The following is a 13,644-nucleotide window of genomic DNA, read 5'->3' as shown; positions in this document are numbered from 1 at the left end:
GAGACAAGCAGCCCACCCGTGGTCTTGGGTGCCTGCAGCTGTGGCCTGGGCAAAGCCACCTGTCCACGGTCCCCTGTGGCTGTGGTCGGCCCAGGTGAAGCTGGCCCAAGTCCTGGGTGCCTGTGGCCAGCCAAAGGGAGGGAAGCCCAGGTCCCGGGTCCCGGGTTTCTGCGACCCGCCAGAGGAGGGAATCCTGGGTCCCCGGTGCCGGGCGAGGCAGAGGTGGTTAGGGACAATCAGGCCAGCAGGGGAGCAGTAAGAGGCAATCAGGCAGGCAGGCAGAGGTAGTTAGGGGCGATCAGGCAGGCATAGGTGGTTAGGGGTGATCAGGCAGGCAGGTGAGCAGTTAGGAGCCAGCAGTCCTGGATTGGGAGAGGCAGTCAGACATCCCCCGAGGAGTCCCAGATTGGAGAGGGTGCAAGCCAGGCTGAGGGACACCCCCCCACCCCGTACACGAATTTCGTGCACCGGGCCTCTAGTGTAACATATAAAATACAAGCTAAGAGATATAAAGAATAGAAGTAACATCCCAACAACAGGAGTCTCAGAACAAGAGAATAAAATTAATGGAAAGTTATGTTTGAAATAATAATGATTATAATGTTCCCAGAATTGTAAAGTCTCATTTTATGTCAAACCAGGTAGGTAAGAAAAACATCACATTTATACACTTTATAGTACAATTTAGGAACATCAAAGAGAAAGAGAAAATTCTAAAATCTTCCAGAAACATCAAAGACAAAGAATCTCCAGAGCAAATGACCTACAAAGGTACAAGGACAATATTGACATCATTTTTTAACAGAAAAGTGCACCCGAAAAGTCAATAGAGTAATAATTTTAGAATGTTAATGAAAAATAACTTCATTTCCACAATTTTTTATGCATCTGTTATAATCTAAATGTAAGACTGTAATAAAGATGTTCTCAGGCACAAAAGGCCTTAGAAGGTTACCACATAAAGAACACTCTAAAAAATGCTCTTAGGAGAAGTGTTCAAATAAGAAGAGAAATAAACCAAGAGGATGCTTCCAATTATATGGGACATGGAAGGGCGATTAAATGACTTAGCAAATGTTATCATTGTCTACAACCTTAATGACCAAAGGAAAAAAAGAGAAAAGTATATCTATAAGCACTGGGAACATATTTTCTAGACAATATAGCTGCTCAATATGACAATATTAAATTTGCCATAGTTATGAGGGACATAAAAGTTATTGCTTTTTTTGAGGGTAATACATTGATAAATTAAATACATTAATAGAATTAAACAAGCATAAGTGTCAAACAAAATAACATAAAAATAAAAAGCATTAAATTTCATCTATTCAGCAGAAAAGAAGAAAGGAGAAAAGTGAAACTAAATGAAGTACATAGAAAATTTAAAATGAGTCCAAGACAGTTCAATAAAGATAAGTGTGTAAAATTATCAATTAAAATCTAGAAATGCTCAAATAAAACCAAATAAGATCCAACAATATGCTGTGCACATGAACACTCTGACAACAAAGTAAAATAATAGGTTGAAAATTAAAGACTAAAAACAGAATGAATGAAAAGAAAGTTGAGTAGCAATCTTTCTGTCTGAAAAACTAATCAGAGACAAAGAGCGTAGTCATATGCTGGGAAAAGGAACCAAAGAACAAAGACATATTGCAGGAGGCCGCCCATTGTCTTCACTAGCAGAGAAGTGCAAACAAGGATCCCGGAATGCTGGTGACCCTTGAACCCATGGCAAGGGCCTGAGTTATGCACTGATTGTCTAGTCCTGACAATGGGGGCTCAAGCTATTTCCTGATCAAATAGTCTTAGAGTAAATCCTTCTAATATTTACTGACCTTTAAGATAGCCTGTCTGTTGCTGCAGTTACCTGCCTGCCTAAGGGTTTTATGCTTAACCAAAATTGAATAAAAGGCTGGCGAGGCCTGGGCACCGGTGGAAGTCCTTCCCTTTGAGTTGGACTTGCCTGCCTGGCTCCCCAATATTTCCAAATTATCTCTTGTCTCTTCTCTTTCATTTGTTTGCGGCTCCTCTTCCAGATCCTGAACCCTAAACCACGTGGGACATGGGGAAAACAAACATACACAACATATAGCCACCATGAACATATACCCAGTAACATAGCCTCAGAATATATAAAATGACCATTGACAGAATGCTGAAATAGATTATCAATTTCTGTAGGGGATATTAACTACAAATTGATAGATCAGCAAGCAAAAAAAAAAAAACCCAGATATGGAAAATCTGAATATTATTAATAATATCCAGCTGCTTGCCCAGTCAGTGTGGCTCAGTGGTTGAGCGTCAACCTATGAACCAGGAGGGCATGGTTCGATTCCCGGTCAGGGCACATACCCAGGTTGCAGGCTCAGTCTCCAGTGTGGGGCATGCAGGAGGCAGCTGATCAATGACTCTCTCTCATCATTGATGTTTCTATCTCTCTCTCCCTCTCCTTCCTCTCTGAAGTCAATACAAATATATTTACAAAAATAATATCCAGCTGCTCAATATATATTGAATTCTATACCAAATAGAATAGATCCTTTTTTAGTATAATGTAATATTTATAAAAGTTTATTATATACTAGACAACAAAGGAAGTCTTAAAAAATTCTATAGTATCAATATCATACAGGCTATTTTTTGTAAAGAACCAGATACTAAATATTTTTGACTTTGCAGGCCAGATGGTGTCTGTCTTAACTACTCAGCTCTACAGCTGTAGCACAAAAACAGCCATAGACAATACATAAATGAATAAATGTGTTCCAGTAACTTTATTTACAAAAAATAATGGGGCTGGGTGAATTTGAAGCATAGACTGTAGTTTGTTGACTCCTAATATAAATTAATATGGACATTTTAGAGAGTAATAGTATAATTTGTGGTTTAGTGATCCTACCCTGCATATATATTTCAAAGAAATTCTCTCACAGACTCATACAGAGGGCATAGCTGGAGATTTCAATGCTCTTTGCAGGGATTTGGGGGCAATCTAATGATCTCTGGGGAACTGGATAAGTAAGACGTAGTGGATAAACCCCAGGAAAGACTATGTAGCATGTAGAAGCAAGAGACTAGATGTGCCTAAGCATCATGAATATAGTATATTAATATCATACAATATGTGATCTTTTGTGACTTATTTCTTTTCACTTAGCATAATTTTTCAAGGTTTGTCCATGTTTACCATGTATCAATACTTCATTTCTTTTTGCTGCCAAGCAATATTCCAATGTGTAGATATACCAAATTTTGTTTAACCATTCATCAGTTTTGGGACATTCGAGCTGTTTCTACTTTTTGGCTATATGAATGTAGCTGCTATAAATATTCATATACAGGTTTTTGTGTGTACATGTGTTTTCATTTTTCTTGGGTAGAACCTACACGTGAAATTTCTAGGTCATTGGGGCTTGATAATTCCACCATCTAGGTTATCTTAGGGTTGACTGTACTCTCCCTATATCACACAGATCAGTGGTGAGGGGGTACGAAATGGACCTATATCACTACAAGTTTTCTATATTTTATATGAAGTGGTACAAGGTTAACTTTCAATTGTACACTTAAAATGATTAAAATGATAAATGGTATGCATTTCATCATAATTAGAAAAAATTAAACATAGTTACCTATCAATTTATGATAGACTAGTGAAAAGAAAGTCATAAAAGAATGTATATTGTATGATTTCATTTATATGATATATTCATAATAGGCAAATTCTTAGAGACAGAAAGTAGATTAATGATTGCCAAGGGCTGGGGATGTAAGGAAATGGGAAGTGACTGCTAATGGGTATTGGGTTTCTTTTTATTTATTTATTTATTTATTTATTTATTTATTTATTTATTTTTATTGAATGTATTGGGGTGACATTGGCTAATAAAATGGCTAATAATATATAGATTTCAGGCAATTCTATAATACAACATCTGTATATTGTATTGTGTGTTCACCACCCCAAGTCAAGCCTCCTTCCATCGCCATTGATCTTCCCTATACCCTCCTCCACCTTCCTCAACACCCCCTGCTATTGACATTCTTTTTGGAGTGATGAAAATGTCCTCAAATTTGGTAGTGGTGATGATTGCACAATTCTGTTAAAATACTAAAAAAGACAGAACTTGTATACTTTTTAAAAAATCTTTATTTTTTATTTTTTTTTACAGAGAGGAAGGGAGAGGGATAGAGAATTAGAAACATCGATCAGCTGCCTCCTGCATGCCCCCTACTGGGGATCGAGCCTGCAACCAAGGTACATGCCCTCGACCGGAATCGAACCTGGGACCTTTCAGTCCACAGCCTGACGCTGTTTACTGAGCCAAACTGGTCAGGACTGAATTTGTATACTTTAAAGAGTACATTATAAGGCCTGTGAATTATATCTCATAAAACTATTATTTAAAACCTGCCCATATGTCTAGAAATGTATTTAGAGCATTGTTCACCAAATGTGTGCAACTTTAGGTGATTTGTTGCTTTTATATATCACTTGGATTTAAAAATAAGGAACAGCAATTCATTTTTATAAAAATAAGCCATAGCTTTCAAAGAAGTAATGGGGCAAGTCAATCCAGACCATGTAGGGCTCAGAACTAAAAGAAGGAGAGTGATTTTTCAGTGGTAAGGGGAGTAGATTTTGGGTAGAAAAATCTTGTTTCCAGGGGCTATCTGCTTGTGCCTGTGCTGAAGAAATGCAAACTTCATTAGTATGATTACAATTAGTACCATAATTTCATTTTTATGTTCTCTTAAGCTGTGTAATTTTCAGATAAAACACTTCTCACGATGCAGTTTCACTGAACTCAAAGAGGATCTGTTGGGACAGATAATTTACTGACAGAAAAGCCACTTTCAAAGGAGCAAAACAGAAATATCTCCTTTCCATGGTGCACCTCGGATTTAATCATGGCAAGTGTGTCTGCAAACATTATCTCAGCAGGCCAATCCATAATTAGAGCTCTAATTTTCCTTCAGGCACTTTCTCCTGAATTGTCCAATGGGAACCCATAAGCGTTGCCCATGAAACCATGATAATGGTTCTAAACATTGTCAGTGACAGCACTACGACAGAGCTGATGTGTGGGAAGTGGGAAGTTGCATGGTGCTATAGGAGAAAAGCAACTGCATGACTATTAGGCCTGCATCCAAATTCCTTCCTCTTGGAAAGGTTAGCCAGGAAGACCCAAAGATCCCCCATAGACCTTTGAAGACTTTCCCTTTGAAGCGCACATCCCAGAGAATGTTGCCTTGGTCATCAACGTATCTGCAACAAAATGAAGATAATCAGTAAAACCAAAAGTTCAGGAAATTTCCTGTGCCACAAGAATGGTAAAAGTTAGTAACCAATGACAGGTCAAAGGTCAAGTGTCTAAACATTTGTCACCATTGGTTTCTGCACACCTCCAATATCTGGATTTCATGTATCCCTTTCTTTTTTTATTTTATTTTGTTTTATTTGAAGAACAGTTTATAAATCAATAAAAATCATTAGAAAGAGAAGAAGGGAGAGGGAGAGAGAGAAACTTTGATGTGAGAACAAAACATGGATCAGCTGCCTCTTTCACACCCCCTGCCTGGGATTAAGCCTGAAACCCAGACATGGGTGCCCTGACCAGAAATCGAACCTGCAACCTTTCTTTCTTTTCTTTCTCTTTTTTTCTTTGCTAATCTTCACCTGAGGATATTTTTCCCATTGATTTTCAGAGAGAGAGTGCAAGGAAAGGAGGGAGGAAGGGGAAAAGAGGGAGAGGGAGAGAGAGGGACATGGAATGTGGAAGAGACACATTGATTGGTTGCCTCCTATGTGGGCCCCTCCCAGGGCTGGGGATTGAACCTGCAACTCAAGTACATGTCCTTGACTGTTACAGTTATTAGTGACATTTGATGTGAGGTCTTCAGCTGGGAAAGGGGGTGGTAAGGGTGCCAGAAGTTTAAGGAAAGAGGAGCAGCTTTAAAACAGACTTCTCTATGAGAAGCGCACCATCTCAGTAGTGAAATGTAGGATTGCCAGGTTTATGGATTTGCAATCCCATTTTAGACTTGCAATCATGACTTAAAGTGAAACCAGTCCAAATGCTAAGACAGGAAGCACTAGGAAGAAACAGGTTGAACAGTGTTCAAGCCCTTGGGTACATGAGTGGGCAGATAGTTGAGCAAAGAGGTTAGGTTAACTGCTGGAAAAACAAGAAAAGGCCATAACTTCTGACATACAGGAGGCTTAATGAGCAGGGTTGAGGGCCCAGATGAAACTTAAAACTATGACTGGAAATCAATAGGACATAAGTGATGGTATAAAGATGAGAAAATGGAGTGGACAAGGGACCCAGGGTCAGATTGTGGCCTAGCTGGGAATATAATGGAGCTGTATCACAGGCGGGACCAGATTCTAAAGACAGCACTTTAGGTGTTCATTTCATGAGGCCAAATTTGCCTTTTTGAAATGCCTTAAATCATCCTTAAAATATAGTTTGCATTGACATCCTACATATTGTTTTTCAGTAAGAACTGCATAGCCAACATTTGCTTACAACTAACTCTCTTTGGTTGAGCAGCATGTGAACTGGTTGGCATGTGTTTAGAGGCCCTGTTGACAAAAAGAGGGCATGCTCTGAATATGGAATCACAGTGAGGGCAGTGAGATGCTCTTACAGTACAAGGGAACCTAGGTCAACCTGTGAGAGCAGAGTCATGACTTCCATCTCATCCTCTTTCTTGGGTGCACACTCATTGAAAGGAAAGGCCGTGAACAACTGTGCTATTTAATAAATGGTTCATTCTTTCCTTTATTCAATTCCCCGCCCCCCCCCCCAGCCTATAGAACCACATTTAAATTAGTTAAAAATACAAATGATGTGATTCCACAATCTTGGGAATAAGAGAATGAATGAGCTTAAATAATTACAAGCTGTGGTCTGTGTGAATCATGAGAGCTTGATTTCAAGGGTTCAGATGGTTGATAAAGCTAAAGAACAAGTATCCAAATAGCTATCATTAGCAATCAATAGGTTGCCTTTAAAAAAATCTCAATTTCAAGCATCTTTCCCCCTGATCACCACCCATCTTTTTAGTCTGCTAATTCTAGTTATCCTCCCCGCCCCCCCCCCCCCGCCCCCCCTACACACACACACTTGAGGCAATAGTTCTTTGAACTATTGGGATCTCTCAGCTAAGGACTTATCTGTTCGTCTCTTCCATGGTGAAAATTGAGGCCATCAGGCAAGAACTCTCTCAACTTCTTTCCCAACCACCTAAAAACTAAATCCTCTTTTGACCTGTCCTGTTTCCTTCCCTCTTGCCTCAGTGAAAAGGGTTTCTCCCTCCATGAGGCTTGGAAGCCCTCTCAGTTTCTTAGGAATTGTTCACTGACCAGCTCCTTTTTTCCCTGTATCTGCAATGTCTTCTTCACTCATACCACGTTTTCTTCAGTACTCACTCAAGTCAAATCCTCTCTGGTTAACATTTGAAAACTTACCCTTATTCTATAGCCAGGTGATTTGAAAGAGAGATCTACCAGTATGTTGCCAGTTATTTCATTCAGAAACCGTGGTAGCCATGCTTCTGTCCCACCACTCCAGTGCAACTCTTGTCCCCGAGGTCACTGATGATGACCTCCAGGATGCCAAATCCAATGGACATTGCCTTTTCTCCTTATGTGACTTCTCCCTTTATTCCTCATTGAAACTCGGTGGTTACTTGGTTTTGATGATACCACACTGCCCTGGCATTTCTTTGCCTTCTCTGATCAAGTCTAGCACCCCTAAAACATCTCTCCTCATTCTGACTGTGAAGGAAAGGGCTGCTATTACAACATAATTTATCTGTCGTACCAACTTCTTAGGCCAGTGATACTCAAAGTGTGGTCCTGGACCAGCTGCCTCAGCATTACCTGGGAATTGTTAAAATGCAAAGGATTGGGCCCCACTCCAGATCTACTGAATCAGAAATTCTGCTTATAGAGTTTAGCAAACTGTGTTTTATCAAGTTCTCCATGTGCTTCTGATGCAAGATCAAGTTTGGGAACCACTACCTTAGGCCTCTGATTCCTGGCTCTTTATCTCCACCTCCAATTAAAATGTCTTCATTTACGTGGCTACATCTCCGGGGGTGCTTCCAACTGGTAGCTGGGAAAGCAATGATTGGAAGACGACCATCGCCATTTTGGCTTTGCCATGATGCCTAGCTATTTAGGCACAGCCTTGGACATTTTCTGGCATTTCAGAGTCAACATGTTGAGTGTCCATGGTATTCTGGATGATTCCCTGATGCATCTACCAAAACTGACACCTCAGTAGTCATGTATTCCAGATAGTTCTCACTGCCTGCTAAGTGCTTCCCTTGGACCAACCCAGGGAGGTGGGGGTCTGGCAGTTGAAGGTAGAGTTTTCAGGATCTTGTTCTGCCCAGCCAAGAGGTAGGCACACTTTTCAAAAAAGAAGCCTTGATGTGGAATGGGGCCTCCAGTGTCAATGACAATGGGAGACCCCTGGAGATTGCCACATCCTCTTAGTGATTCATTTCTGACATTTTCACTCGTATTGTCCCAATATTGGATTTCTGTAGGAAAGTGACCTTGGGCACGGAAGATTTAAGGTACTTCTTATTGCACAAGTCTCTGTGGATAGCTTTACAGGTTACCTTCCTTCATGGCCCTTCCCTGCTTTTGGATCTTGCCTTTGCTTCTTTCTAAACAGGTGACCTTGACCAAGTTGCTGAACCTATTTGAGCTTCAGTTTCTTCATCTGAAAAATAGATATAAAGACACTTACATTTTAGGGTTGTAAGGATTCCTTAATGTTGAGCATTTAGTACTGTGTTTGACAAATAGTAGGCACTTCATACATGGCATCTAGTAGGATTATTACTACTTTTTAAAAATAAACCACCTACTATGGTTTATGTCTGGAGATTTTGTGGCTGTGTATCTTGTAGATAGAAAAAAAAAAAATCAAACACTGAAAAAATATGCAGAGAAACAGAATGATTTTAAGTCCAAATTCCAGCAGGATACTGGGAAGGGAATATTAGGTTCAGAGAGTTCAGATGGGAGAAACAGGATCACACAACAGGAAAGCTCGAGCTGAAGCCACTTCAGATGTTTAGTTTAATGCTTTACTTAGCAGATTGATTTTTCCATTTTGCCTAATTCAGATACCATGGGGAGAAAAAAGGATTACTTTGATAGAATCAGGGAATGTATAAAAGAATACTTAATGAAATGCTAACAAAGCTCTGAATAGATTTGCTTTATAAAGAACACTTTTTAAACATAAGTAGAACATATTTATTGTAGCAAAATCAAAGAATTCAGAAAGGCAAAAAACAAAACCTGTAAAAACACCACTCAGAGGCAGCCCTTGTTAATATTTTGAAGTGAATCCTTCCAGTTAATTTATTTGAACACACACATACCCCCAAAAACACATACACATACCATACATTTTTAAAACAAATGTACTTGTACTGAGTATACTCTTTTGTAAACTGCTTTTTCCACTTAGCAAAATGTTCTGAAAGTTTTCCAGAGACGTTACTTAAAAAAATGTTTTTATTTATTTTAGAGAGAGAGAAAGGGAGAACGATAGAGAGATAGAAACATCGATGAGAGAGAAACAATTGGCTGCCTCTTGCACGCCCCGGCATGTGCCCTGACAGGGAATTGAACTGGCAATCTTTCAGTGCATGGGACAACACCCAACAAACTGAGCCACACCTGCCATGTACATAGACATTTCTTTAAATGACAACAAAGTATTTAATTTCATGAATATATCCCAATTTATGTAGCTAAGTACAAGGACGAATGGATCCAATGACTTTATGGGCAATTATGAACATTATTGTATATACATATTTTTCATTAATAAAATTATAATCTATAATAATAAAAGCATAATATGCTAATTAGGCCAGACATCCTTCCAGACGACCTTCCAGACAAAGCCAGGGCTGCAAGGGAAGCCAATGCCAGCAGCCAGGGGAAGGAAGGCCTACTCTTGCATGAATTTTATGCATCGGGCCTCTAGTTGAGGTATAACATACATACAAAAATTCAGAAAGTGCATAGCTTGATAAACCATCAAAAATAAATATATCCACCCTAGCGGGTTTTGCTCAGTGGATAGAGCATTGGCCTATGAACTAAAGGGTCCTGAGTTCAATTCCAATCAAGGGCACAACTTGGTTGCAGGCTCTTCCCCAACCCCGGGCCCTGGTCAGGGCACGTGCAGGAGGCAACCAATGGATGTGTTTCTCTCACATCCATGTTTGTCTCTGACTTTCCCTCTCCCATTGGAAAAATATCCTTGGGTGAGGATTTAAAAAAAAAGAAAAAATATATCTCCAGGAAGCACCTCCCAGTTCACAAAATAGAATAATACCAGCATCCCAGAAGTCCCTCTGCGTACCTCCCAGTAATTACCCTTTTCCTCTTCCCCAGTTTTAACCACCATCCTGATATCTAACACCATAGATTATTATTGCCTGTTTTTAGCAACATATATACTTGGAATCCTACAGTATGTATTATTTTGTGTATGGCTTTTTTTACTCAACATTGTAGGTCTGAGATTGATTCATGTTGTTGTGGCCTTGGTTCACATTCATTGCTGCATCCTGTTACATTGCACGAGTATACCCTAATTCATTGATTGATCTTATTAATGGACATTTGGGTTGTTTCTATTCTTGTCTATTAAGAAACATACTGTTAGTGAATATTTTTCTACATGTCTTTTAGAGCATATATATATATATATATATACACACACATACATATATATATACACACATTTCTGGAGTATAGGAGTAGGAGTAGAATTGCTGAGTCATAGCATATTTTCAACTTAAATTTATTTTCACTTCCAAAGGGATTGTATCAATTTATATGTGTGAGAGTTCTCTTTGCTATTCTCTTCAACACTATGTTGTCAGTCATTTTAATTTTAGCTGTTCTGGTGGGTGTGAGATAATATCTCATATTTTACATGTGGTTGTGCCCTTATTATGTTTATTAACAATTTGGATATCCTATTTTGTGGAGTGCCTATTCAAGTCTATTGATCATTTTTCCTTTGAGTTGCTATATTTTTTATTCTAAGAGTTCTTTCCATAATCTGAATAATCGCCCCTTGTCAGTTATATGTGTGTTATGCCTGAATGTTTATGTTCCCCCAATTCATATGTTGACATCTGAACCCTCAGTGTGATGGTATTAGGAGGCAGGGACTCCAGGAGGTGATAAGGTTTTGAGAGGGGAGCTTTCATGAATGGGATTAATGCTCTTTAAAAAAGACCTCAGAGAGCTCTCTTTTCCCTTCTGCCACGTGAGGCCTCAGAGAGAAGGTCCCCGTGTATGAACCAGGAAGCAGACTCTCAGGTGCCTTGATTGTGGGCTTCCTACTCTCTGGAGCTGTGAGAAATAAATGTTTACTGTTTGAGCCACCCAATCTATGGCATTTTCGTTATTGCAATCTGAACTAAGATGATGTGTTACAAATATCCTTGCCAGTCTATGGCTTATACGTATATCCCACATTCAAAGGCTGTTAAATTGCGTTGTTTACCCATATCTTCAGGAAAAAAATCACTTCTACTGTCATGCTAAACAACCTGCTTCCCTATATATAATGGTCTGGCCCTCTAGCAACTTCAGTGCGAAATTATAGCTAATTTGCCTACAAACGTCAGGTGGTCATAATAATCTGGCCAAGCAGTGTATACTATGGTACCTTTTATGGTGTCCTTTAGAGAATGACAGTCCCTACTCCTTTTTGTTGTTGTTGTTAATCCTCAACTGAGGATATTTTTCTATTGATTTTTAGAGAGAGTATAAGGGAGGAGGAGAGACAGAGAGAAACATCAGTGTGAGAGAGACACATCCATTGGTTGCCTCCTGCAGGAGCCTCAACCAGGGCTGGGGATTGAGCCTGCAACTGAGGTACGTGCCCTTGACCAGAATCGAACCTGGGACCCTTCAGTCCATGGGCCGATACTCTGTCCACTGAGCCAAACCAGCTAGGGTGACAATTCCTAATCTTAACGGAATCCAATTTATTAATCTTTCTTAGCTAAATGCTTTTTGTGTCCTGTTAAAGAAATTTTTACCCCACCCCCAAGTCATGAAAATATTCTCCCATCCTCTCTTCTAAATCTTTATTGTTTTACCTTTCAAATTTAGATCTGCAATCCACCTGGAAATGATTCCTGGGTATGGTGGGAAGTGGAATCAAGTTTCTTTTTGGGGGTAGGTAAATTCAATTGACTCAACACCATCTACTGAAAAGATTATCTTTTTTTTCTATGGCTCTGCAGTGCTACCTTTTGTGATTAATTTAGTATCCATATACGTGTGGCTCTGTTTCTGGACTCTATTCTTCTCCATTGGCTTAATTTATCTATCTTTCCCCCCAGATCACTCTGTCTTGGTTACTAGTCTATCTAATAAAGAGGCAATATGTAAATTGACCCTCATGCCCTCATAAGATGGCTGCCTACAACAAGGCCGGCAAGGGGGTTAGTGAGGGACAAGCAAAGGACTGAACAGCAGGCTGCATGGGGCAACCAGGCCAGCAGGGCAGCCGTGAGGGGCCATGAGGGGTGACCAGGCCAGCGGGGGTGGGGCAGTTAGGGGCAACCAGGCTGGCAGAGGGGGGCCATTGGGGGCAATGAGGCCAGCAGGGGGGGCAGTAAGGGGTGACCAGGCTGGCGGGGGGGGGATGCAGTTGGGGGAGACCAGGCCAGCGGGGGGGCAGTAAGAGGTGACCAGGCTGGTGGGGAGGGGGTTCAGTTAGGGGCGACTAGGCCAGCGGGGTGGAAGTTGGGGGCAACCAGGCAGGCAGGCAGGTGAGCGATTAGGAGCCAGCGGTCCAGGATTGTAAGAGGGATGTCTGACTGCCGGTTTAGGCCCGATCCCCAGATTGGAGAGGGTGCAGGCTGGGCTGAGCCCCCCCCCCCCCCGCATGAATTTCGTGCACCAGGCCTCTAGTAGTTTTTTAATAACTGTTTATACCTGATTGTATAGGTTCTCCCACTTTGTCTTTCTTTTTCAGCAAGGGTTGATGAGACTATGTAGGAAGAGGAATGCTTGTATACTGTTATTGAGATGTAGATTGGTACACACAATTTGAAAAGAGTTTGGGCAGTCCACACTGAAGATTCATATATTATGACCCAGCATTTCCACTCCTACATATATACCCAACAGAAAAGTGTGTATATGTTCACCAAGAAGCAGGTCCAAGAATATTTTCACAGTGTTCTTTATGAGGACAAAAATCTGGAAATAACTCAAGCACCCATCCACAATAGAATGGATTAATGCTCTGTGGTATAGTCATCTACCCAGCCATACGAATGAATGGATCTAGTGTGAGTGGCTGTGTCCTTTTACAACTACAGCTCCTGTTGGGTGGCTCCTCCAGAGTTCCAGCTCTTTCTGGGCTCCAGTAATACATTCCTTCCTCTTGTTTTTCAGGCTTGAGGAGGGGGGAAGAGGGAGGTGAGTCTGTGAGTACAGTAATCCTGCCCACACCTCTGTACATAGCTCTTCTATTAAATACCTTCATTAAAACACAGATGGTGAATTCTTTTTCATGCCAGATTGTGAATGACATACACACACACACGCACATG

Source organism: Myotis myotis, unplaced genomic scaffold (assembly GCF_014108235.1).
Source record: "Myotis myotis isolate mMyoMyo1 unplaced genomic scaffold, mMyoMyo1.p scaffold_m19_p_14, whole genome shotgun sequence".
Taxonomy (NCBI): Eukaryota; Metazoa; Chordata; class Mammalia; order Chiroptera; family Vespertilionidae; genus Myotis; species Myotis myotis.
Note: the sequence above shows the minus strand (reverse complement) of the source record.